The sequence below is a fragment of the Balaenoptera ricei genome, chromosome 10, assembly GCF_028023285.1.
Source record: "Balaenoptera ricei isolate mBalRic1 chromosome 10, mBalRic1.hap2, whole genome shotgun sequence".
Lineage (NCBI taxonomy): Eukaryota > Metazoa > Chordata > Mammalia > Artiodactyla > Balaenopteridae > Balaenoptera > Balaenoptera ricei.
In genome coordinates this window covers 69,703,132-69,728,413 of record NC_082648.1, presented here as the reverse complement: position 1 = coordinate 69,728,413, position 25,282 = coordinate 69,703,132, and the positions used below count along the sequence as shown (strand labels likewise).

General features: G+C 37.7%; 2 protein-coding genes across 2 annotated transcripts in view; both read right to left on the bottom strand.

The window, feature by feature from the left end:
- Positions 1 to 2,687, bottom strand: part of TMTC2 (transmembrane O-mannosyltransferase targeting cadherins 2) — a 1,049,079-nt gene extending 1,046,392 nt beyond the window's left edge. Inside the window, exon 1 of the mRNA XM_059936614.1 lies at positions 2,654 to 2,687. The gene's annotated coding sequence lies outside the window, so the exon portion shown is untranslated. The remainder of the gene's footprint in view (positions 1 to 2,653) is intronic.
- METTL25 (methyltransferase like 25) overlaps positions 2,659 to 25,282 on the bottom strand; it is a 178,432-nt gene continuing 155,808 nt past the window's right edge. The window contains exon 13 of the mRNA XM_059936623.1: positions 2,659 to 2,712. The gene's annotated coding sequence lies outside the window, so the exon portion shown is untranslated. The remainder of the gene's footprint in view (positions 2,713 to 25,282) is intronic.

Below are 25,282 nucleotides of genomic sequence, written 5' to 3'. Positions count from 1 at the left end.
TACACACACACCCACATACACATATATATGAACATATAAAAATACGATAAAATATATATTTAAGAAAGAATAAAAACACTTTAAAGCATAAAACCAAAAAGGTAGGTGTTTAAACATTCAAGGTGGAGGACTCTGGGAAGATGGTGGCAGAATTTTTAAATTTCTCCAAATCTCATCATATAAACAAGTATAGAGACTAGGACAGCAAAACCTAAAACACATGGACAACATCTACCACTAGGTTAACTATAAACTCCCAAATATGAGCAGGTAAAGACCAACCACAACCACCAAGAAGACTCACACCATTTCAACAGTGATGTGAGAGAAAGCAGAAGGAAGACAAAAATTTCTGATGGCTCCAGAGCTAAAAAGTATCTAAATTACCAGCAGGTACTCACTGGTAAACTCATCAAGAAAATTCGAGGCTAGCAGCTGGAACTGGGAGGGAGAACTGCAGACCTTAATTCACAGTGTGAGCTAAGGGACCATGGTATGCATGATGGTGCTGGACAAATCTGGGCTTTATAAACCTTCGAGGGTGTTCAGCTAAAATTCCCTTCCAGTATCAAATCTTGCATCAAGTAAAAAGTACTGAGAGTAGAACTTCAATAGGAAAAAAATAAAAGAAAAAGTTCAACAAAATATTGGGGAGAAGGAACCAGAGTTAGCAGATCTCAGGAAAATGTCAACTTTTGGTTTTGAACACATTTTGAATATTACAGAAGGAAATCTAGAGCTATGATTCTAGGAAAGCTATCTTGATTCCTCCCTTTCTAATACAGAAAAATGCATAACAAATGAAAAGCACAACAGAAAAGGATTTTTATAAAGAGACAGTTTTATAATAAGAAAGAAAATAAGGAGCAAAATAATATCCTTACAGACAATGAAGGCATGCCAGGATCATTTGAACACAAAAATAGATGAAAACTGTAACCAAATTCTTCAAAGATAAAATGATTTAAGAAAACGTTAAAGCCATGAAACAACAGAAATCTTAATTCTAAAATTTTAGAAATTAGATAATTGGAGAACAGAATAAGAAATAGAAAAAAATGCAATTTGAGCTCACAAATATAGAAAATTATTAATAAATGAAAAAGTCATTTCAGAATTGAAGAATAAACCTGAAGGAATTAATAAACACAATGAATGCCTTAAGAGAAATAGAAAGTAAAAGGTGAAAAATGAAAAAGAAGTAAGGTGTTAAAAAATATTTGAGAGACAGTGATAGTTATAGATGACAAGCAAAGAAGACTAAACACACATATAAAAGGGGATCCTGAGGACAAAAACTAAAGCAATGGAAGATAAAAAATACTAGAAAATATAAATCCAGAGAACTTTTCTGAAACAAAAGATGGTTTGAAACTACCTGTTGAAAGTGAAACTGTATTCCTGCTTATGAAATAGCTAATTCTATTCTGAGCTTATGTCTTTCTTGTAATACTTTGCCAAATGCAGTCAATGGAAACTAACACTTGCTACTAACATTTTGTCTTTCAACTTCTTCCCCTAAGACTTCAATTCTACTAGGTATATTAACTGCTTTATAATTTTTTTTTGGTGACAATTTTACCATGTGTTTTGTTATTGCATAATATGGATCCTCCTCCTTACAGCCTCAGATCAAAGTTTTCTCACTGATCATCACCCAACCCCTAACCCAACACCACATATTCTTTTTTTTTTTTTTAATTGGGGTATAGTTGCTTTATAATGTTGTGTTAGTTTCTGATGTACAATGAAGTGAATCAGCTATATGTATACATATATCCCCTCCCTCTTGGACCTCCCTCCCCTCCCCATCCCACCCATCTAGGTCACCACAGAGCACGAAGGTGAGCTCCCTGCGCTATACAACAGGTTCCCACTAGCTATCTATTTTACACACAGTAGTGTATACATGTCAATCTCAATCTCCCAATTCATCCCACAGCCATTGCCACCCCCCTTTTTCACTGTAGCACTCCAATTCTGGTCTAATATTGTATTAGCCAGAATAGACTAGACTATGCTGTGGTTACTAACCATCCCCAAATCTCAGTGACTTAACCAAAAGGCATTTTTTTCTCATGTTGTGTCTCTATTGCAGGTCAACTGGAGGCTCTGATTCATGGTTTTCTTATTCTGGGATCCAGACCTTCATCTGGATCATTGTCAGTAGCCATGACAAAGGAAGAGAGTTACCGAGGACCTTAGATGAACAATTAAATGTTACAGTTCGGAAGTGGCTCATGTCTTATTGATAACTCATTTACAAGAACTAATAACATAGCCCTGTCTAAACACAACAGGATCAGGAAATATATTCCTATCCTGGAAGGGGGATGAAACAGTATTTACCAAACAACCCTAATGACCTTCAACATAAACGGAAACAAATGTTATTTTATACTTTGCTTTTATCACCTAACAATGTTTTAGAATTCTTCCTATCAGCACATTTTTACATCGTTTTTCAAAGCCGCATAGTGACCCAGTATATAGCTATAATAATCAGTGATTTAGCCTTTCTGCTGCTGGTAAATATTTAGAATGTTTTGCTATAAGTATTGCTATATTGAACATATTTATACATAAATGTCTTTGTATAAGTAAAAGTATAGCTTTAAGTTAGAAAGAAAAAGAAAGCTCTGACATCACTTACAGATAGGTTTCTGTTGTTTGAAGCTGGGGTGGCACTCACAGCTGGACCATATTATTCTCCTGTTGGACATAAACAATTTCATGGAACACCAACATCAAACAAGGTAACTCTGAAACCATGATAAAATTAGTCTAAACAAGACCACTTCATAATTTTCTCTAAGCACAGACAAAAACAAGGTCACTGTACAAACACCACAAAATACCAAGCAGCCTCTCTTCCACTTAATAAGACTGGCTGTTGTTTCTTTACTAATTATAACTTTAGCCTCATTTTAGTCTGTCCTCCCTCTAGATAAGATTAATTGAGATAGTCATAGACTTGTCCTGACTTTCTGACAGCACCCAATCTAGTTCAAAGTCTCACTTCCTTTGACTCTCCCCAAAAGCATCCAATCAAAGGTGAAATCCTATAACAGAGAGTTAGAAATGAACCCTCTTACTGAGGCACCTCGTGGCTCCCTGTGGTATGCATTCTGCTTTGCTATAATGAGTCATAAATCCAACCAGTTCAACTACATGTGCATTCTTGGTGCTCCTTGACTGAAAGTCATTGACACATATGATCCTTGAATTTAAATTGTGTAACAGTAAGGTAGTACAATTTAATTTTGAGCAATGCTGGTAATTGTCCTTTAAAAAGATTGCACCCATCAAGGATGGGTGAAGAGGTCTGTTTCCTCACAGCTTTGCCACATTGTATAACACCAACTTTTTTGATCTTTGCTGATCTAATATATAAAAAAATAACATCTGCTTCTTTTGATTTACATTTCTTTAATTATAACTGAAGTTAAGCATCTTTTTATATTTTAAGTCATTTTTTCCCCCTCTTACTCAGTTTCCTATTGGGTTTATTTTTCCTTTTGATTTGTAAGTATTCTTTAAAGATTAAGGCTATTATTTCTCTGTGTGTTATATGAGTTGCGAATATGTTACCAGCTTGTTACTTGCCTTATTTTTAATAAAATTGTGTTATTGTAGACACGTAGTTTTATGTAGTCAAATTTATTTTGCTTCTTTATGGCTTCTGAATTTTGTATGTTAACTAGTTCTCACTTTAAAATTATAAAAATAAAAATTATCCCATGTTTTCTTCTAGCACTTTTAGAGTAAGTATTCTCCGTTCTTACATGTTTTTTCCCTGTAGCAATTGCCTTTGATCCCCACACCTTTCACCTTGAAGATTTTGCATTTATTGGCACTATCTTTTCTTACTTTTTTTCCTACTAATTTGTATTTTACTTTCAGTTTCTTTAATAGTTTCCCCCTAATCTGGTGTATAATTACTGTTTGTGACTCTATTTCCCTTTCCCTATAGCAGTAATCCCTGAAGAAAATGGTGCGAAACTACCCTTGCTATTCTCAGCTATGTATTATTGGGTTGGGTTGCTCCAGAGAAGCCCCTGAAACTCTCAGTGGCTTAAGTTAAATGGTGATTCCATCTCCTGGCCATTATGGTCCAAGGTAGGGCCCACAACCTCACTGGAGGTAGTTACATACAAAGAGACACACTTTGCCCTTTATGGAAGGAGAAATTTACTCTCTCTTCTGCAGGAGCTAAAGAACCTATCATCTCTTAGTAGGTAGAGTGTGAAGATGTGAAGTTTAGAACATGGTAGCTACGTTTTTAACTCTAATGGACAAGCCTGAATATACTGAGGTCACCATGTAAACCCTGAAGGATGAAGCAGACACCTTGGAAGGATAAGGGAAGGACTGGAGAGAAACGATGCTTATATCATTTGAATTGCTAGATCCAGCCCTGCCTGAATCCAGTCCTACATCTGGATTTTTCACTTAGGTGAGATCATAAATAGGTCCCCCTTTAAAAAGCCAATTGGAGTTGAATTTTATGTCATTTGTAACCAAAAAATTCAGGATACTTTTTTTCTTTCTGCCTGTTATCTTTTTTTTTATATATATAAATTTATTTATTTATTTAGTTTTGGCTGTGTTGGGTCTTCGTTTCTGTGCGAGGGCTACTCTTCATCGCGGTGCGCGGGCCTCTCACTGTCATGGCCTCTCCCATGGTGGAGCACAGGCTCAGTAGTTGTGGCTCACGGGTTCAGTTGCTCCGTGGTATGTGGGATCTTCCCAGACCAGGGCTCGAACCCGTGTCCCCTGCATTGGCAGGCAGATTCTTAACCACTGTGCCACCAGGGAAGCCCCCTCTGCCTGTTATCTTTTAATGTTTCTAACATTTCTGTCTTCTAATCTCATTTCACTCTAAGTCAGATTGCACCTGGTAGGTTATGCCCTGATTCTGGCTCATAGTTACTTTCTTGCTGGCCCACACAGAATAGACCTACAGAATATACTTTTTTCTTTTAATTTGAATTAGTTGCCAACATTTTAAAATGGAAAAGAATTTCCATAAATATTCAGATTTGTCAAACTGGGTTGGCCTTTAATTTCAATTGGTTGGAACTAAGTAACAACTACGATCTCAGGCACATGTCCCTTTGTTTATTTACCTGTCTAGTTTCCCTGGGCTTTTGGGTTTGGGATCCTTATCTACAGCATGATAGATAATAGGGATGCAGAAGAAGATAGGGGTCCAGGCTTGTTTCCAAGTAGAATAAGAAAACAGCGACCCCCTACAGGATGTCTTCACTACTTTAGACTAATCTCTGTTTTTCTCAAAGTATTCAGTGAATTGCCAGTCATACAGGGAGTCCTTAATAAAAAGATTAATTGAAAAGTTAAGAATTACTTTTCCAAAACCTGTAAAATGCAAAGCCAGTTAAAATAAGAAGTCTTAAAGTTATTTTCTTCTGCTTAATTTGATACATTATATATGCATAAAGACCCATCTCATAATTGAATGCTACTTTAATGAATGTGCTAATGGTGGCTTAAAGCTTTTTAAATTTAAAAAGATCTAAAAATACCACTCCATTCTTACCTCTAACACATTCTACTTTATATCAATCCAGCTTGACTGAGTCTAAATGACACTCCGTGGAACACTTTAGTTCTTTATAAAAGGCTGCACTAACAAGCAAATGTAATCACAAGATGCTATCACTCCTTCCAAGCAGGAGAATGAAATCAGTCCTAGGCTGGTGACATGTCTGGAAGGATTGCCTGCCTTCTCTAAGTCAAAGGGGACAGGCATATTTTCTAAGAGAGTCTGAATTCTGTCCTGGTAAATGACCAGGCACCCTGACTCTTGGTGGATTACAGCTGGCAGTTATAAAAAGAAGCATTATACAGATAAGAGCTTTTATTTTTAAAATAAAAATCTATCACACTTAAAATTTTGTTTTGGTATGACGTGGGCATTTGAATAACATGTATATCTAGTAAGTACTTTTAGTATATACACTCCAACATTATATGTGAAAATGCTCTTTCATAAATATTCTATAAATATTTTATAAATATTATTCATGTTTTATTTTCTTAGAAGAAAGATATGTTTATTTCTTTGTGTTAAGATTCAAGGTCAAGAGTCAGGTTAAAGGCATATAAATTCTGTTTAGTGTTCAAAGTCTCATCTTTTCACTGATGAATTTGAATATGGAGTTGGGCATGATAAAGAGGAAAAGTGAAGTCAAAGGCTACTGAATCATAATAACAGCTACCAATTCTGAGTACTTACTATGTGCCAGGCATGGTATTAAAAACTCTCTCCATATTTCTCACAGAGTCTTTATAATATATCCTTATTATTCCCATTTTCCTTGCCCAAGGACTTTAGAAGGGTTTGAAATGCTGTTCTGTTTTAGGGGCATGTGGTCTTTGTTGAGAATCCTGGTCCAGAGATCAAGAGGAAGATTTTCTGGAGAAGAGTGCAAGTTGGAGATACATTTATGTACTAGATTGTTCAGTAGCAAGTTACTTTCTCTAGTATTTTCATTTAGTTAAATCTTAGGCAAATGTTTCAGGCCATGTGAGCCTCACTAATTTACATGCTGCCTTTTTGCAAATTAGAAAAAGGACTCTCTGGGCAGGTAAGGCTGGCCAGGGGAATGTGAGCTGTATTTCTACCAACACTAGCTCAGTTTGTCAGGAGCCCTTGTGCAGAACACAACCTAGAGAACCAATTCCTGTGTCTCTGGCTGAGAATAATCCAACAAAGCTGAAGCAGCGGCCCCTGAGGTCATAATGGTAGTGGCACATTCAAGAGGAAGCTGAATCTCAGGGTCAGTTGATGGCTCAGTAACCCCTGTTCACATAGAGATTGTTTTCATTTGAGATACTTGGGAAGCCTGAATTTACTTTCATCAAGGAAGTTATAGCAGCCCTTTTAGTTAGGAAGACTGCCTTTTAGAAGATAAGGACCTCAAATAGATTAGGAGAAATAAACTACATTAATATGAAAAAGCAAAGAAATTGTTAACTTTTTAACTACAAACCATGGAAGGTCACACCATGATCTGTTTGGGAAGCTTCCTGGAGAAGAGATGATTAGAAGAGTCAAAGAAGCAGAAATAGCAGATCACTGTGAGGAAATTTTGAACAGGTGCTTTGAAGATATCAGGAAGTGGAAAACTGGGCAAGGATATTGGGACAAAAGAGAGATTACATGATATGGGAGCACTGAACACAAACAACTTGAAAAAAATTTTTATGATACAGCCATCTACACATCAAGTCCCATCTTGATTACTTGCTATTTGATCTTTACCAAATCATTTGGCCTCCCTCTCTGAGCTTTTGTTTATTGACCTATAAAAGAATGTTAAGGATTAAAGGAAGCATCATAAAAATATCTACCTCAAGTAGTTCTTTTGATGATTAAATCAAGTGATGTATGTTGTAGTGCTTTGTAACCCATGACGCACTATCTCAAGTGGTATCTCTATTTATAATTTACCATTCATTTAAACAGCCCCTGCCCATAAGGCAGAATGTCAGATCCTGAAGGATGTCAACTGCCAACTCTCAAAAGACATAGATAACCACCAGAACAACCTGGTGATCAGGCAAACCTGAGCCATTATCTACTGTTGTTATTATATTATTATGTCCTTTCTGTTAGAGAGAGTATCACCTTGATAGAGTCTTAATAGGGTCTCTGAAGGAAGAGATCAGAGATGGATATTTACAGGGGTTTAAAGTCTGGGCTCCTGTGGTTTAATCCTAGTCTTTCAAGTCAGGGATCTCTTTGGGACTGGGAAAACTTCATGATATAAATAGTTTAAGACTGGTAGTCACAGACAGGTGGAGATGAATATGATTCTTGATGAATAAATGATTATTTCATCAGCAAGCAGCTTGCCAGATGAGCAAGCTATTGTCCTAAGAAGGCGACTGGTTGAATAGCTTATTTTTCTGAATGAATTTTCTTGAAGTCCCTGAAGTAAGCTGAAGAGTAGCAGAATGTGCCCTCCCCCACCCCTCTAATATGCTTCTTTGGTATAATGATTATTTTGTGCTGATTATTTTTAAGAAACTGCAGACACTGGAAAAGCTCTGAAAACACAGTAGAGTTACACTTTTGTAAGGAAAATCTATATTTATAAAGGAAATTTACATTAGAAGGTGGGTCTGTATCAGGAAGAGACCTATTACCAGAGATAATCTTTTTACCTGAGAGACTTATCTGCTTGGCAGGATAACTTTTGTTTACCAAATATTTGCTCCTCTCACCTTTCCAGGAATGGCCTTTCCCCCTTTGAAGCCTCATTCCCCTATCCCTTGCCTTTGCTCAGGATGACACATAAGTCTCAATTGTCTGGCTGCATTTTGAGTCTCATATCTTTGTGGTGCTCCCCTATGTGTTTATGTAATTAAAAAATTTTTTTTCTCATGTTAATCTGTCTTTTATTACAGGGGGTTCTCAGCCAATAACTCAGAAGGGTAGAAGGAAAATTAATTTTCCTCCTCCACAAAGCAATGAAGTAATTTGCTGGTTTGTAGCCTTATCTTCCTGGAAAATGATAGTAAAGTCATATTGATGTAGGCAACCTTAGTTCTGTTGCAATAACCATCAAGGCCCAAGACAGAGCTGTCCTGCCAAGAGTGCCACGTCAGCAAATTAAAATCTGGATAATTTTCGTGTCCTTATAAATGTTCTGCTTGACCAGAAACACACTACAGCCAGTCAGCCTGAAACCAAGTCCCCCTAAAACTGACTTCCTCCACTGAGTTTATGATTAATCTCTCTATTCAAAACTTTACTCCCTTTCTTGTCCCATCCCTGTTCCCCTCAGAACTGAGGAATAGCAAAGAAAAGAGGGGATTGAAAGCAAGCAGGACCCTATGGGGCCTCCCCAGGTAAAAAAACCCCTCTGTGTACCCCATTTCTTGTCTGTAGAAAATAACTTCAGTCTCCCAGACCTTCCCTCAGTTCCAAAGAGCAGACTCAAGCAGTTAATGATTAGAACAATAGAGTCACAGGCTCATAGTTCTTCCTGAAGGGATACAGATAACAATCGGATGCATATCTTTGAGTTGTTCTGCAGAAACTAAGACCCACCCCCACCTGATGGAGAATGGTGATCATATGCTGACCACAAGCACGTAGACCTCAGACTGGTTGGAATCAGAAGGTTGATGAGTGAGATACTTGAAACATCACCCTGTTACCTCACCACCAGCCAATCAGAAGAAGGTACACAAGCTGATCATACATCCTATGACCTTCTCCCCTAACACTTTTTTAAAAGACACTTGCCTGAAAGCCATCAGGGAGTTCAGGTCTTTTGAGCATGAGCTGCCCATTCTCCTTGTTTGGTGCCCTGCAATAAACACTGTACTTTCTTTCACCACAATCTGGTGTCAGTAGATTGGCTTTGCTCTGTGCAGGCAAGGGGACCCGAGTTTGGTTCAGTAACAAGCCATTCCTCAAATGCCAAACCAACTCTGGGCTTTTTACTTATTTCCTTGTTCCTTATTCATTTTCTAGTTTTCTCTTCCTTGTCCCTTATTCTTTCCTCTTTAAATGCTTGCTACTTTCTCCCCTGCCTTACTGCTCTCCACATGGAGACTGTCCACTTCATGAAGTATTAAATAAAGCTTGTTTGTATCACCTAAATTGCCTTCTTCAATCATTTTTAATAGTTCTTAGTCTTGGTGGTGAAGTTATGTGGCTACGTGCAGTCTTATTTTCAGGGATATATGAAGATATTTCGAGGGAAAACCTAGCACTGTGGAATAAACTGAGACTTTGGACCTACTGAGTTCTGGGTGTAGTCCTTGGAAAATTACTAAATTTCCTCATTTTTGAAAATTGAGACCAACTCTGTCAATATGACTTAACTATTTATTTCAGGTAATTCTTGTCCAGGAAGATAAGAATGTAAACTAATGTATAATTTCACTTTTTCTTTAGGAAATTCTTGCAAATTAGTTTTCTGGGCAAAGAGTTTGCTTACTCTGGCCAGCAGTTCTTCTATCAGAACAATAGATGACTCATCTGAGCAAACAACTCACTTATCAGAAAATTTTACTATTAAGACTCCTTTAAGGGACTTCCCTGGTGGCGCAGTGGATGACTCCATGCTCCCAGTGCAGGGGGCCTGGCTTCGATCCCTGGTCAGGGAACTAGATCCCACATGCACGCCACAACTGAGAGTTCACATGCCGAAACTAAGGAGCCTGCCTGCTGCAACTAAGACTTGGAGCAACCAAATAAATAAATAAATAGATAAATATTTTAAAAATAAATAAAGCCTTACACCATTCTAAAAAAAAAAAAAAAAAGACTCCTTTAAAACCTTCATCTTGATGTCCTCTAATTTTGAATTATTATGCAACAACTTTGCCCAAGCTTTGTAGTATAGTCCAAAGTCAGGGAGCCTGATTCCTCCAGCTCCGTTTTTCTTTCTCAAGATTGCTCTGACTATCTGGGGTCTTTTGTGTTTCCATACAAATTGTGGAATTATTTGTTCTAGTTCTGTGAAAAATGCCATTGGTAGTTTGATAGGGATTGCATTGAATCTGCAGATTGCTTTGGGTAGTATTGTCATTTTCACAATGTTGATTCTTCCAATCTAAGAAGATGGTATATCTCTCCATCTGTTTGTATCATCTTTAATTTCTTTCATCAGTGTCTTATAGTTTTCTGCATACAGGTCTTTTGTCTCCTTAGGTAGGTTTATTCCTAGGTATTTTATTCTTTTTGTTGCCATGGTAAATAGGAATGTTTCATTAATTTCTCTTGCAGATTTTTCATCATTAATGTATAGGAATGCAAGAGATATCTGTGCATTAATTTTGTATCCTACTTTACCAAATTCATTGATTAGCTCTAGTAGTTTTCTGCTAGCATCTTCAGGATTCTCTATGTATAGTATCATGTCATCTGCAAACAGTGACAGCTTTACTTCTTCTTTTAAGAATTGGATTCCTTTTATTTCTTTTTCTTCTCTGATTGTTGTGGCTAAAACTTCCAAAACTATTTTGAATAATCGTGGTGAGAGTGGGCATCCTTGTCTTGTTCTTGATTTTAGAGGAAATGGTTTCAGTTTTTCACCATTGAGAATGATGTTGGCTGTGGGTTTGTCATATATGGCCTTTATTATGTTGAGGTAAGTTCCCTCTATGCCTACTTTCTGGAGGGTTTTTATCATAAATCGGTGTTGAATTTTGTCAAAAGCTTTTTCTGCAGCTCTTGAGATGATTATATGTTTTTTATTCTTCAATTTTTTAATATGGTGTATCACATTGATTGACTTGTGTATATTGAAGAATCCTTGCATTCCTGGGATAAACCCCACTTGAACAGGGTGTATGATCCTTTTAATGTGCTGTTGGATTCTGTTTGCTAGTATTTTGTTGAGGATTTTTGCATCTATATTCATCAGTGATATTGGTCTGTAATTTTCTTCTTTTGTAGTATCTTTTTTTTTTTTTTGTAATGTCTGAAACATTTATATTAACATATTTCCATACATATTTCCATACAAATACAAATATAAGATTTTTAGAAATTTCATGTAATGTCTGAAACATTTATATTAACATATTTCCATACAAATAACCCAATGAAAGTTTAGTATTAGTTGTTTTGTTTGTTTTTTTATACTGCAGGTTCTTATTAGGCATCAGTTTTATACACATCAGTGTATACATGTCAATCCCAATCGCCCAATTCAGCACACCACCATCCCCACCCCACCGCAGTTTTCCCCCCTTGGTGTCCATATGTCCATTCTCTACATCTGTGTCTCAACTTCTGCCCTGCAAACTGGCTCATCTGTACCATTTTTCTAGGTTCCGCATACATGCATTAATATACGATATTTGTTTTTCTCTTTCTGACTTACTTCACTCTGTATGACAGTCTCTAGATCCATCCACGTCTCAACAAATGACTCAATTTCGTTCCTTTTTATGGCTGAGTAATATTCCATTGTATATATGTACCACATCTTCTTTATCCATTCGTCTGTTGATGGGCATTTAGGTTGCTTCCATGACCTGGCTATTGTAAATAGTGCTGCAATGAACATTCGGGTGCATGTGTCTTTTTGAATTACGGTTTTCTCTGGGTATATGCCCAGTAGTGGGATTGCTGGGTCATATGGTAATTCTATTTTTAGTTTTTTAAGGAACCTCCATATTGTTCTCCATAGTGGCTGTATCAATTTACATTCCCACCAACAGTGCAAGAGGGTTCCCTTTTCACCACACCCTCTCCAGCATTTGTTGTTTGTAGATTTTCTGATGATGCCCATTCTAACAGGAGTGAGGTGATACCTCATTGTAGTTTTGATTTGCATTTCTCTAATAATTAGTGATGTTGAGCATCTTTTCATGTGCTTCGTGGCCATCTGTATGTCTTCTTTGGAGAAATGTCTATTTAGGTCTTCTGCCCATTTTTGGATTGGGGTGTTTGTTTCTTTGATATTGAGCTGAATGAGCTGTTTATATATTTTGGAGATTAATCCTTTGTCCGTTGATTCATTTGCAAATATTTTCTCCCATTCTGAGGGTTGTCTTTTCGTCTTGTTTATGGTTTCCTTTGCTGTGCAAAAGCTTTGAAGTTTCATTAGGTCCCACTTGTTTATTTTTGTTTTTATTTCCATTACTCTAGGAGGTGGATCAAAAAAGATCTTGCTGTGATTTATGTCAAAGAGTGTTCTTCCTATGTTTTCCTCTAAGAGTTTTATAGTGTCCAGTCTTATATTTAGGTCTCTAATCCATTTTGAGTTTATTTTTGTGTATGGTGTTAGGGAGTATTCTAATTTCATTCTTTTACATGTAGCTGTCCAGTTTTCCCAGCACCACTTATTGAAGAGACTGTCTTTTCTCCATTGTATATCTTTGCCTCCTTTGTCATAGATTAGTTGACCATAGGTGCGTGGGTTAATGTCTGGGCTTTCTATCTTGTTCCATTGATCTATGTTTCTGTTTTTGTGCCAGTACCATATTGTCTTGATTACTGTAGCTTTGTAGTATAGTCTGAAGTCAGGGAGTCTGATTCCTCCAGCTCCATTTTTTTCCCTCAAGACTGCTTTGCCTATTCGGGGTCTTTTGTGTCTCCATACAAATTTTAAGATGATTTGTTCTAGCTCCGTAAAAAATGCCATTGGTAATTTGATAGGGATTGCATTGAATCTGTAGATTGCTTTGGGTAGTATACTCATTTTCACAATGTTGATTCTTCCAATCCAAGAACATGGTATATCTCTCCATCTGTTGGTATCATCTTTAATTTCTTTCATCAGTGTCTTATAGTTTTCTGCATACAGGTCTTTTGTCTCCCTAGGTAGGTTTATTCCTAGGTATTTTATTCTTTTTGTTGCAATGGTAAATGGGAGTGTTTCCATAATTTCTCTTTCAGATTTTTCATCATTAGTGTATAGGAATGCAAGAGATTTCTGTGCATTAATTTTGTATCCTGCAACTTTACCATATTCATTAATTAGCTCTAGCAGTTTTCTGGTGGCAGTTTTAGGATTCTCTATGTATAGTATCATGTCATCCGCAAACAGTGACAGTTTTTCTTCTTCTTTTCCAATTTGTATTCCTTTTATTTCTTTTTCTTCTCTGATTGCCGTGGCTAGGACTTCCAAAACTATGTTGAATAATAGTGGTGAGAGTGGACATCCTTGTCTCGTTCCTGATCTTAGAGGAAATGCTTTCAGTTTTTCACCATTGAGAATGATGTTTGCTGTGGGTTTGTCATATATGGCCTTTATTATGTTGAGGTAGGTTCCCTCTATGCCCACTTTCTGGAGAGTTTTTATCAGAAATGGGTGTTGAATTTTGTCAAAAGCTTTTTCTGCATCTATTGAGATGATCATATGGTTTTTATTCTTCAATTTGTTAATATGGTGTATCACATTGATTGATTTGCGTATATTGAAGAATCCTTGCATCCCTGGGATAAATCCCACTTGATCGTGGTGTATGATCCTTTTAATGTGTTGTTGGATTCTGTTTGCTAGTATTTTGTTGAGGATTTTTGCATCTATATTCATCAGTGATATTGGTCTGTAATTTTCTTTTTTTGTAGTGTCTTTGTCTGGTTTTGGTATCAGGGTGATGGTGGCCTCCTAGAATGAGTTTGGGAGTGTTCCTTCCTCTGCAATTTTTTGGAAGAGTTTGAGAAGGATGGGTGTTAGCTCTTCTCTAAATGTTTGATAGAATTCACCTGTGAAGCCGTCTGGTCCTGGACTTTTGTTTGTTGGAAGATTTTTAATCACAGTTTCAATTTCATTACTTGTGATTGGTCTGTTCATATTTTCTGTTTCTTCCTGGTTCAGTCTTGGAAGGTTATACCTTTCTAAGAATTTGTCCATTTCTTCCAGGTTGTCCATTTTATTGGCATAAAGTTGCTTGTAGTAGTCTCTTAGGATGCTTTGTATTTCTGCAGTGTCTGTTGTAACTTCTCCTTTTTCATTTCTGATTTTATTGATTTGAGTCCTCTCCCTCTTTTTCTTGATGAGTCTGGCTAATGGCTTATCAATTTTGTTTATCTTCTCAAAGAACCAACTTTTAGTTTTATTGATCTTTGCTATTGTTTTCTTTGTTTCTATTTCATTTATTTCTGCTCTGATCTTTATGATTTCTTTCCTTCTGCTAACTTTGGGTTTTGTTTGTTCTTCTTTCTCTAGTTTCTTTAAGTGTAAGGTTAGATTGTTTACTTGAGCTTTTTCTTGTTTCTTTAGGTAGGCTTGTATAGCTATAAACTTCCCTCTTAGAACTGCTTTTGCTGCATCCCATAGGTTTTGGGTCGTCGTGTTTTCATTGTCATTTGTCTCTAGGTATTTTTTGATTTCCTCTTTGATTTCTTCAGTGATCTCTTGGTTATTTAGTAACGTATTGTTTAGCCTCCATGTGTTTGTCCTTTTTACGTTTTTTTCCCTGTAATTCATTTCTAATCTCATAGCGTTGTGGTCAGAAAAGATGCTTGATATGATTTCAATTTTCTTAAATTTACTGAGGCTTGATTTGTGACCCAAGATGTGATCTATCTTGGAGAATGTTCCGTGCGCACTTGAGAAGAACGTGTAATCTGCTGTTTTTGGATGGAATGTCCGATATATATCAATTAAATCTATCTGGTCTATTGTGTCATTTAAAGCTTCTGTTTCCTTATTTATTTTCATTTTGGATGATCTGTCCATTGGTGTAAGTGAGGTGTTAAAGTCCCCCACTATTATTGTGTTACTGTCGATTTCCTCTTTTATAGCTGTTAGCAGTTGCCTTATGTATTGAGGTGCTCCTATGTTGGGTGCATATATATTTATAATTGTTATATCTTCTTCTTGGATTGATCCCTGGATCATTATGTAGTGTCCTTCCTTGTCTCTTGTAACATTCTTTATTTTAAAGTCTATTTTATCTGATATGAGTATAGCTACTCCAGCTTTCTTTTGATTTCCATTTGCATGGAATATCTTTTTCCATCCCCTCACTTTCAGTCTGTATGTGTCCCTAGGTCTAAAGTGGGTCTCTTGTAGACAGCATATATATGGGTCTTGTTTTTGTATCCATTCAGCCAGTCTATGTCTTTTGGTTGGGGCATTTAATCCATTCACGTTTAAGGTAATAATCGATATGTATGTTCCTATGACCATTTTCTTAATTGTTTTGGGTTTGTTTTTGTAGGTCCTTTTCTTCTCTTGTGTTTCCCACTTAGAGAAGTTCCTTTAGCATTTGTTGTAGAGCTGGTTTGGTGGTGCTGAATTCTCTTAGCTTTTGCTTGTCTGTAAAGCTTTTGATTTCTCCATCAAATCTAAATGAGATCCTTGCCGGGTAGAGTAATCTTGGTTGTAGGTTCTTCCCTTTCATCACTTTAAGTATATCCTGCCACTCCCTTCTGGCTTGCAGAGTTTCTGCTGAGAAATCAGCTGTTAACCTTATGGGAGTTCCCTTGTATGTTATTTGTCGTTTTTCCCTTGCTGCTTTCAATAATTTTTCTTTGTCTTTAATTTTTGCCACTTTGATTACTATGTGTCTCGGCGTGTTTCTCCTTGGGTTTATCCTGTATGGGACTCTCTGCGCTTCCTGGACTTGGGTGGCTATTTCCTTTCCCATGTTAGGGAAGTTTTCGACTATAATCTCTTCAAATATTTTCTCTGGTCCTTTCTCTCTCTCTTCTCCTTCTGGGACCCCTATAATGCGAATGTTGTTGCGTTTAATGTTGTCCCAGAGGTCTCTTAGGCTGTCTTCATTTCTTTTCATTCTTTTTTCTTTAGTCTGTTCTGCAGCAGTGAATTCCATCATTCTGTCTTCCAGGTCACTTATCCGTTCTTCTGCCTCAGTTATTCTGCTATTGATTCCTTCTAGTGTAGTTTTCATTTCAGTTATTGTATTGGTCATCTCTGTTTGTTTGTTCTTTAATTCTTCTAGGTCTTTGTTAATCATTTCTTGCATCTTCTCAATCTTTGCCTCCATTCTTATTCCGAGGTCCTGGATCATCTTCACTATCATTATTCTGAATTCTTTTTCTGGAAGGTTGCCTATCTCCACTTCATTTAGTTGTTTTTCTGGGGTTTTATCTTGTTCCTTCATCTGGGACATAGCCCTCTGCCTTTTCATCTTCTCTATCTTTCTGTAACTGTGTCCTTTTGTAGTATCTTTGTCTGGTTTGGTATCAGGGTGATGGTGGCCTCGTAGAATGAGTTTGGGAGTGTTCCTCCCTCTGCTATATTTTGGAAGAGTTTGAGAAGGACAGGTGTTAGCTCTTCTCTAAATGTTTGATAGAATTCGCCTGTGAAGCCATCTGGTCCTGGGCTTTTGTTTGTTGGAAGACTTTTAATCACAGTTTCAATTTCGGTGCTTGTGATTGGTCTGTTTATATTTTCTATTTCTTCCTGTTTCAATCTCAGAAGGTTGTGCTTTTCTAAGAATTTGTCCATTTCTTCCAGGTTGTCCATTTTATTGGCATATAGTTGCTTGTAGTAGTCTCTCAGGATCCTTTGTATTTCTGCAGTGTCAGTTGTTACTTCTCCTTTTTCATTTCTAATTTGATTGATTTGAGTCTTCCCCCTTTTTTCTTGATGAGTCTGGCTAATGGTTTATCAATTTTGTTTACCTTCTCAAAGAACCAGCTTTTAGTTTTATTGATCCTGGCTATCATTTCCTTCATTTCTTTTTCATTTATTTCTGATCTGGTCTTTACGATTTCCTTCCATCTGCTAACTTTGGGTTTTTTTCTTCTTCATTCTCTAATTGCTTTAGGTGTAAGGTTAGGTTGTTTATTTAAGATTTTTCTTGTTTCCTGAGGTAGAATTGTATTGCTATAAACTTCCCTCTTAGAACTGCTTTTGCTGCATCCCATAGGTTTTGGGTCCTCGTGTTTTCATTGTCATTTGTTTCTAGGTATTTTTTGATTTCCTCTTTGATTTCTTCAGTGATCTCTTGGTTATTTAGTAGTGTATTGTTTAGCCTCCATATGTTTGTATTTTTTACAGTTTTTTTCTGTAATTGATATCTAGTGTTACAGCATTGTGGTTGGAAAAGATACTTGATACGATTTCAGTTTTCTTAAATTTACCAAGGCTTGATTTTTGATCCAAGATATGATCTGTTCTGGAGAGTGTTCCATGAGCACTTGAGAAGAAAGTATATTCTGTTGTTTGTGGATGGAATGTCCTATAAATATCAGTTAAGTCCATCTTGTTTAATGTGTCATTTAAAGCTTGTGTTTCCCTATTTATTTTCATTTTGGATGACCTGTCCATTGGTCAAAGTGGGGTGTTAAAGTACCCCACTATGATTGTGTTACTGTCGATTTCCCCTTTTATGGCTGCTAGCATTTGCCTTATGCATTGAGGTGCTCCTATGTTGAGTGCATAGATATTTACGGTTGTTATATCTTCTTCTTGGATTGATCGCTTGATCATTATGTAGTGTCCTTCTTTGTCTCTGGTAACAATCTTTAAAGTCTATTTCATCTGATATGAAAACTGCTACTCCAGCTTTCTTCTGATTTCCATTTGCATGGAATATCTTTTTCCATCCCCTCACTTTCAGTCTGTATGTGTCCCTAGGTCTGAAGTGGGTCTCTTGTGGACAGTATATATACAGTTCTTGTTTTTGTATCCATTCAGCCAGTCTATGTCTTTTGGTTGGAGCATTTAATATATTTACATTTAAGGATACGTATGTTCCTATTACCATCTTCTTAACTGTTTTGGGTTTGTTTTTGTAGGTCTTTTCCTCCTCTTGTGTTTCCTGCCTAGAGAAGTTACTTCAGCATTTGTTATAAAGCTGGTTTGGTGGTGCTGAATTCTCTTAGCTTTTGCTTGTCTGTAAAGGTTTTAATTTCTCCACTGAATCTGAATGAGATCCTTGCTGGGTAGAGTAATGTTGGTTGTAGGTTTTTCCCTTTCATCACTTTAAATATGTCCTGCCACACCCTTCTGGCTTGCAGAGTTTCTGCTGAAAGATCAGCTGTTAACCTTATGGTGATTCTCTTGTATGTTATTTGTTGCTTTTCCCTTGCTGCTTTTAATATTTTTTCTTTGTATTTAATTTTTGATAGTTTGATTAATATGTGTCTCTTGGTGTGTTTCTCCTTGGATTTATCCTGTATGGGAGTCTCTGTGTTTCCTGGACTTGACTATTTCCTTTCCCATATTAGGGAAGTTTTCAACTATAATCTCTTCAAATATTTTCTCAGTCCCTTTCTCTTTCTTTTCTTCTTCTAGGACCCCTATAATTCAAATGTTGGTGTGCTTAATGTTGTCCCAGAGGTCTCTGAGACTGTCCTCAATTCTTTTCATTCTTTTCTCTTTATTCTGCTCTGCAGTAGCTATTTCCAGTATTTTATCTTTCAGGTCACTGATCCGTTCCTCTGCCTCAGTTATTCTGCTATTGATTCCTTCTAGAGAACTTTTAATTTCATTTATTGTGTTGTTCATCATTGTTTGTTTGCTCTTTAGTTCTTCTAGGTCCTTGTTAAACGTTTCTTGTATTTTCTCCGTTCTATTTCCAAGATTTTGGATCATCTTTACTATCATTACTCTGAATTCTTTTTCAGGTAGACTACCTATTTCCTCTTCATTTGTTTGGTCTGGTGGGTTTTTACCTTGCTCCTTCATCTGCTGTGTATTTCTCTGTCTTCTCATTTTTTTTAACTTACTGTGTTTGGGGTCTCCTTTTCGCAGGCTGTACGTTCGTAGTTCCTGTTGTTTTTGGTGTCTGCCCCCAGTGGGTAAGGTTCGTTCAGTGGGTTGTGTAGGATTCCTGGTGGAGGGGACTGGTGCCTGTGTTCTGATGGATGAGGCTGGATCTTGTCTTTCTGGTGGGCAGGACTGCACCCAGTGGTGTGATTTGGGTGTCTGTGAACTTATTATGATTTTAGGCAGCCTCTCTGCTAATGGGTGGGGTTGTGTTCCTGTCTTGCTAGTTGTTTGGCATGGGGTGTCCCGCGCTGGAGCTTGCTGGTCATTGAGTGGAGCTGGGTCTTAGCATTGAGACAGAGATCTCTGGGAGAGTTCTTGCCGATTGATAACATGTGGAGCCAGGAGGTCTCTGGTGCACCAATGTCCTGAATTCGGCTCTCCCAGCTCAGAGGCTCAGGCTTGACAGCTGGCCAGAGCACCAAGACCCTGTCAGCCACACGGCTGGAGAAGATGGGCTGAGTTAGGTGTCAGCCACTGCTCTGTTGTAGCTATGTCTCAGCTGTCTCCAAAGGTCACCCAGATACATTGGGTTATTCCACCATTCCTCAGAACTTGCACATGCCTGTCTGGGATTTATAGATGCCCTCCTGCTACTCTTCATTGAATCACCTTGCATTCACGGTGGTGAGAAATATGCTAATCGCGTTGGTTCTCTTCAGTTCAGAGACTGGGACAGTCTGAGCCTTCAGGTGGCCAAGTCAGGAGCAGCTGGCCAATGGTCCCAAAGTGATAACATGTCACATTCCAACAAGGTTTTCCGCAGTGCCCAAGCAGTAGTCCCAAGCAGCCGCTCTGCTCAGCGACAGCACTCTGACCGGGGAACTTGGTGGACCCCTCAAACGAGGATTTCTGCTAGCCCTAGAGCCTGACTTGCCCACCCAGGCAAGGAGCTGAGAAGAGAATCTCCCGGCCCCGTCTCACCAGAGGAGCAGACACCTGGAAGCTGCACGGCCAATAGCGCAGGAGCTGAGAGCTGGTGGGTGGGGCTGACAGCCTCCCAAGAAAAGCCACAATCACTTGGAGGGTTCCCGTGCTACCTCCCAGGCGGGGGGAATTAATTCAGAGCCGAGGTTGAGGGTAGTTCCTGGCCCACCCTGCCTGGAAAGCCTGGCTTTTTTTTTTTTTTTTTTTAACATTTGCCAAAATAAAACAATGATAACATATAATACATGCACTATATTACAAGAGTAATACTTGTATTTGCATGTTTTAAATGCAACTAATTTCCGGTTACCATTCCCAGACGCCTAGAAGAAAAACCAAATTTTCTTTCTCAGTTTCAAGGAGGTAATATTCATTTCACTTGGTTGAATACAGTACGCTATTCAGAATTAGTCAGACTCAAGGTTAAGGCCACAATCTTCCAGACTGACAATTCAGTTCAAGACTTGACACCAACTGCAAGTTTGGGGATTTCCCAAAACTATCATCAGTTTCAATAATTCACTAGAATGACTCACAGAATTCAGGAAAAAGGTATACCTGTGATTATAGTTTTATTATAGCCAAAGGATACAAATCAAAACCAGCCAAAGGAAGGGATGCACAGAGCTGAATCTGGGATTGGGTGGGCTCCAAATGTGAAGCTTTTGTGTCCTCAGGGACATCTTACCCTTCCCAGCATCGAGATGTGGTAATCTTTACATGAAGTATTGCCAACCCAGGAAGCTCATCTGAGCCTCAGTTTCCAGAGTTTTTACTGACACCTTATTAGGTAGGTATGATTGAAGTACTGCCCATGTGGTTGTACTCAGTGTCTACTCCTTTCCACTCCCCAGAGTTTGGGCTGATAACCCATGGCTCAAAGTCTCAATCCTTTCTTCAGATGGTTGGTGTTTGAGTGTGCCCAGATTCCATCTCAAGTCATCTTGCTAACATAAAGTATCCAGGGTGATGGAGTCACCTCATTACCATAAAATACCAGGTGTGGTCTGAGAGACCCACCATGAATAACAAAGTTGCCCTTATTACATGGGAAATTCCATGGGTTTAGAGTTTACTTCCCAGGATCAGGGACAAGGACAGACTGCTCTTTGGGTAAAGTTAATTCTTCACTATGTATATGCTTAATGTATATGCTACAATGTGGCAAACACTTTATATATTATTTCTAATTCTCACTAGGATTACTATGATAAAATCTTATGTCACATTTTGATAGTTAAGAAACTAAATGTTTTACCTTACCCAAGACTGTAATCTAGTATGTAGCTAACCTATAATTAGAACCCTGATCTGTCTAGCTTCAAAGATCACACCCTTTCTACTATCTCTAGTTTCATTTTATTGTCAATAAATATAAACAGACATTATATGTTCCACCATGATCCCCATTCCAACACCTCCTATGGCTGCTCATCCATCCAAATAGTCAATACCTTTCTGCCTTTTCTTTAAAGGTAAAAATACCTAAGTTATACTCCATAGATAAGAACTTGGAGTGATAACAATATACTGTAAATTTTTGCAGATAAGGGAAAGTACATATGTAGTAAAATTTAAGAGATGTATTTTTCAGTGTCCTCTGATTGTAAGGAACAGAAAACACATCTGGATAACCTGCAAAAGGAAATTTCTTGGAAAGCTATGAAGTAATTCATAGAATTAAAGAAGACGCCAAGGAACCAAGTATTAAAATTCCCTGGGCAGAGGGGCCATTGGTTTAGTTTGAGTTATGTCCCTATATCTTGACAGCCATAAGCAGTCTTCACGAAAAGGAAGAGGGGTAATTCCCCATAGAAAAATCAAAGTGCTGCTATTGTAAGGAGGAGGAATGTATGCTTAAGGGAAGGAAAAAAAAGAAAAAGAGATTTTATCACCAAGGGGAATTAGTAATAGTGGAAGTATATATACACAAATAAGAGAGACAATAATCATACTCTCCATGGAAAGATTAAAGAAAAAAAAAAAGCCCTAACTTTTATGTACACAGAACAAATTAAAGACTCACAATATTAGGTTAGCGGTAGTGGAGAAATTGGCTTAGATAAATGAAGTTCTGAATTACTAAAATATACCAAAACTTGAACTGCTTTGTCTGATTTTTCCATGGTGCTTTAAAATATAAAATAGTGTCAGTAGTGAGTGTGTGCCACAAAGGAGATGGCATCACACCTCCCTTAATAAATGTATAATCTACATAAAAGCAGGGTGCTTGCTAAGAAAATATAGCCTTAAGATACACCCTGCCTCCCCAGTTTCCATTTCTACCAGGGTTGCTGTCCTGTGTAGTGGATTCATTGCAAAAACTGTCTCAATTTCTACCGGTCTCTCTGCCCACCCTTTTGGAGATATGACTTTCCAGTTCCTTCCATGAAGACCTGGAGTCTGTCTCCCAGCCTTGGCTCCAGGCTATAGACTTGTGGCTTGCTTTGGTCATAAGTATGTTGTCATAAGCCAAGTAATTCCAGTTCTGAGCCTAGGTCTCAAGGGGCCTTGTACACTTCTGCTTGCTTTCTTGGATTCCTGCCACCACAATGAGAGTAAGTCCCTTTAGCCTGCTAAAGGGAAGTGAGAAAACCTTGGAGGTGAGCAGAGTGGCTCCTGCTGGGGCCATCCGAGAAGAACCAGCTCCTAGCTGGCCTTCCAGTTGGCTGAAGAAGCAGAAGCAAGACCAATTCAGATTGGCTGAGCCCAGCTGAGATCTGCAGTACACCAGCCAAGTCCTGTACTCATAACAAAAGAAATCAATGTTTATTGCTGTATGTTTCTCTGAAGCGTCGTGTTTGTTATTTATACGGCAATATTGTGGCCATGGGTAACTGATTTGCCTCCTGCTGTCTAGCAGCTACTGAGAGGGAAGAATCAGAGGCCTGATCTGGTTAGTCCATGTTTTCTCTTGCCAATACTCACAAATAAATAAAAAATGAGAAGTAAGTTATACTAGTTGACCATCATGTTTTCATGAAGCATTAAGAGGAATACAGGCAAACCAACTAAATTTTACAAAGCCAACTTTCATGTACAAACACATAACCACAGCCTAAATTTACTTGATCACTGTCAACTTTCCTCTACACTTTGTGGTTTCTTAGACCCAGGCACAACGTTTACTTAAAATAAAATTCTCATTAGTAGGTATCTTAAAAACATATAGCTGTGAGTACATTTTTAAAAAGATGTTTTCATTAAAAATTATTTGCTTATATGAATAAATATAAAAACGGTTCCTTTCTAATCCAGACAACAAGCCAAAAGAATCTCCTCAAGCTTGGAAATTACTTTTCCTGAAATCAAAAAAACCATATGAAACTTGAAATCAGAGCTGAGAATTAAAACTTTAAATTTTCCAGGTGATATTTATTAATATCTATTGCATGCTAATGGGACATTCAGAACTATATATACCCATATACTTCCGTCTTATTTTTATAGATCTTGGACTCAGCTTCTTTTTTTAGGTTCCTTCTGGAGCAGAAGTTGCTCAGCACCTTGCATCCTCACTCATAAATCTTTTCTGTTTTTATTTGCCACAGCTAAAATCTCTACAGAGATCTTTGAGTCTCTTCCTTTCCCAAATCTTTCCCTACCTTCATCTTTTTCTTAAATAAATCAAGATAATCTTAAAAGAAAATGAATAACCCCTCTTAAAGGAAGTGATAGGAGTTTATAGTTTCCAATTGCCTTTTACCTGAGTGCTCCGTGACATGCTATTTTTTCCTCTTTACTCCACATGGTAGCAAATTTTTATAACTGGTTAATACATAATCATTGGAAACCAGATTATATTCTGGATAAGCCAGAATGAAAGGAGTCAATTTCCTGAATACAAATAGATGACATTTTTCTCTTTGAATACTATGATACCAAGTTTTTAATTATGGACTTTTTATTGTAGTTCACACCCTTATCAAATAATTGTTTTCCACCCAATTCTTAGAGCAGCATTCCCAAAGGACTGAATTTGTTAATCCACAATTGATACAGAGCTATTTTGTTTTGCTCATTTACATGTTTAAAAGAAGGGACTGGGATACAAAATACACCCTGTGCCCCAAAGCAATGATGAGACAAAGGAGCTACTCCAAGTGGGGAATGAGGGGAAAAGTTAGTGTGCTGAAATAGTACATACAAGCATTTCAAAAAGAGAACAATGGAGAAGTCCAAGGACAAATTGATAATTTGTCTTTTAAGGTGAAAATATGCCTCATGAATATCTGATTGGGGATTTGGGAGGGTGATGGGAATGAAAAGGAGATATGCAGATCTTGTGTCGAAAAGGTGTTCTTGGCTGTAGGAGGTCTTTCCTTGAGACAGTTGGGACCCCAGGGTCTACAACTGCGGAATGGTAAATGTTGTTTTCAAAGAAGGCCTGAAAGAGGAAAAGGATAAAAAGAAGATAATATCTAGGGACAGTCAAAGAAGTTAGCATCTTAGGAACAGCTGGAGAGCTGGACCTAAAAATACAGATTGAAGAGACAAAAAAAAAAAAAAAAAAAAAGACTATTACTTGGGTCTGGTCTGGGGAAGAATGGCAAATATGGTCAAGTGTGTGAGTGAATTAAAGAGGTAGAAAAGAGAAGTCAGTTGAGAATATACCTGTGACCTTATCTGGGTAGGATCAAGCTCCTATGGAAACCCAAAGGAAGGCTAATAAATCATCACCTGGACCCAGAATAGGAATGAGAAGTTGAATGGGCTATTCGAAATTCTGAGACTGCACTTGCAGAGAAAAGGGGAGCAGATATACAGCATATGAAATGATTGAATTGTGTCAAAAGACATGGCATTAATCAGGCTTATGGCCTTGCATCATAACCCTTGGGTGTAGTTTCTTCTCTTATAAAATGAAAAGGTTGCACAAACTCATCCCTTAGATGTCAGCTCTCATGTCCAAGGAATCTGACACTCTTGTAAAATCCTGGTTGCATTTAATCTGTGGATCCATGTTTCTCAATGGTGGGGGGGATATTTGGCAATATCTGGACGTTTTTATTTGTCATAACTTGGGGAATGCTACTGGCATACACTAGGCACAGGGCAGGGATTCTGCTACATATTCCACAAGGAACAGGGTACCCCTCCTCCCCCAACAAGGAATTGTCTAACCCACAATGTCTATAGTGCTGAGGTTGAAAAACTCTGTTATAGGC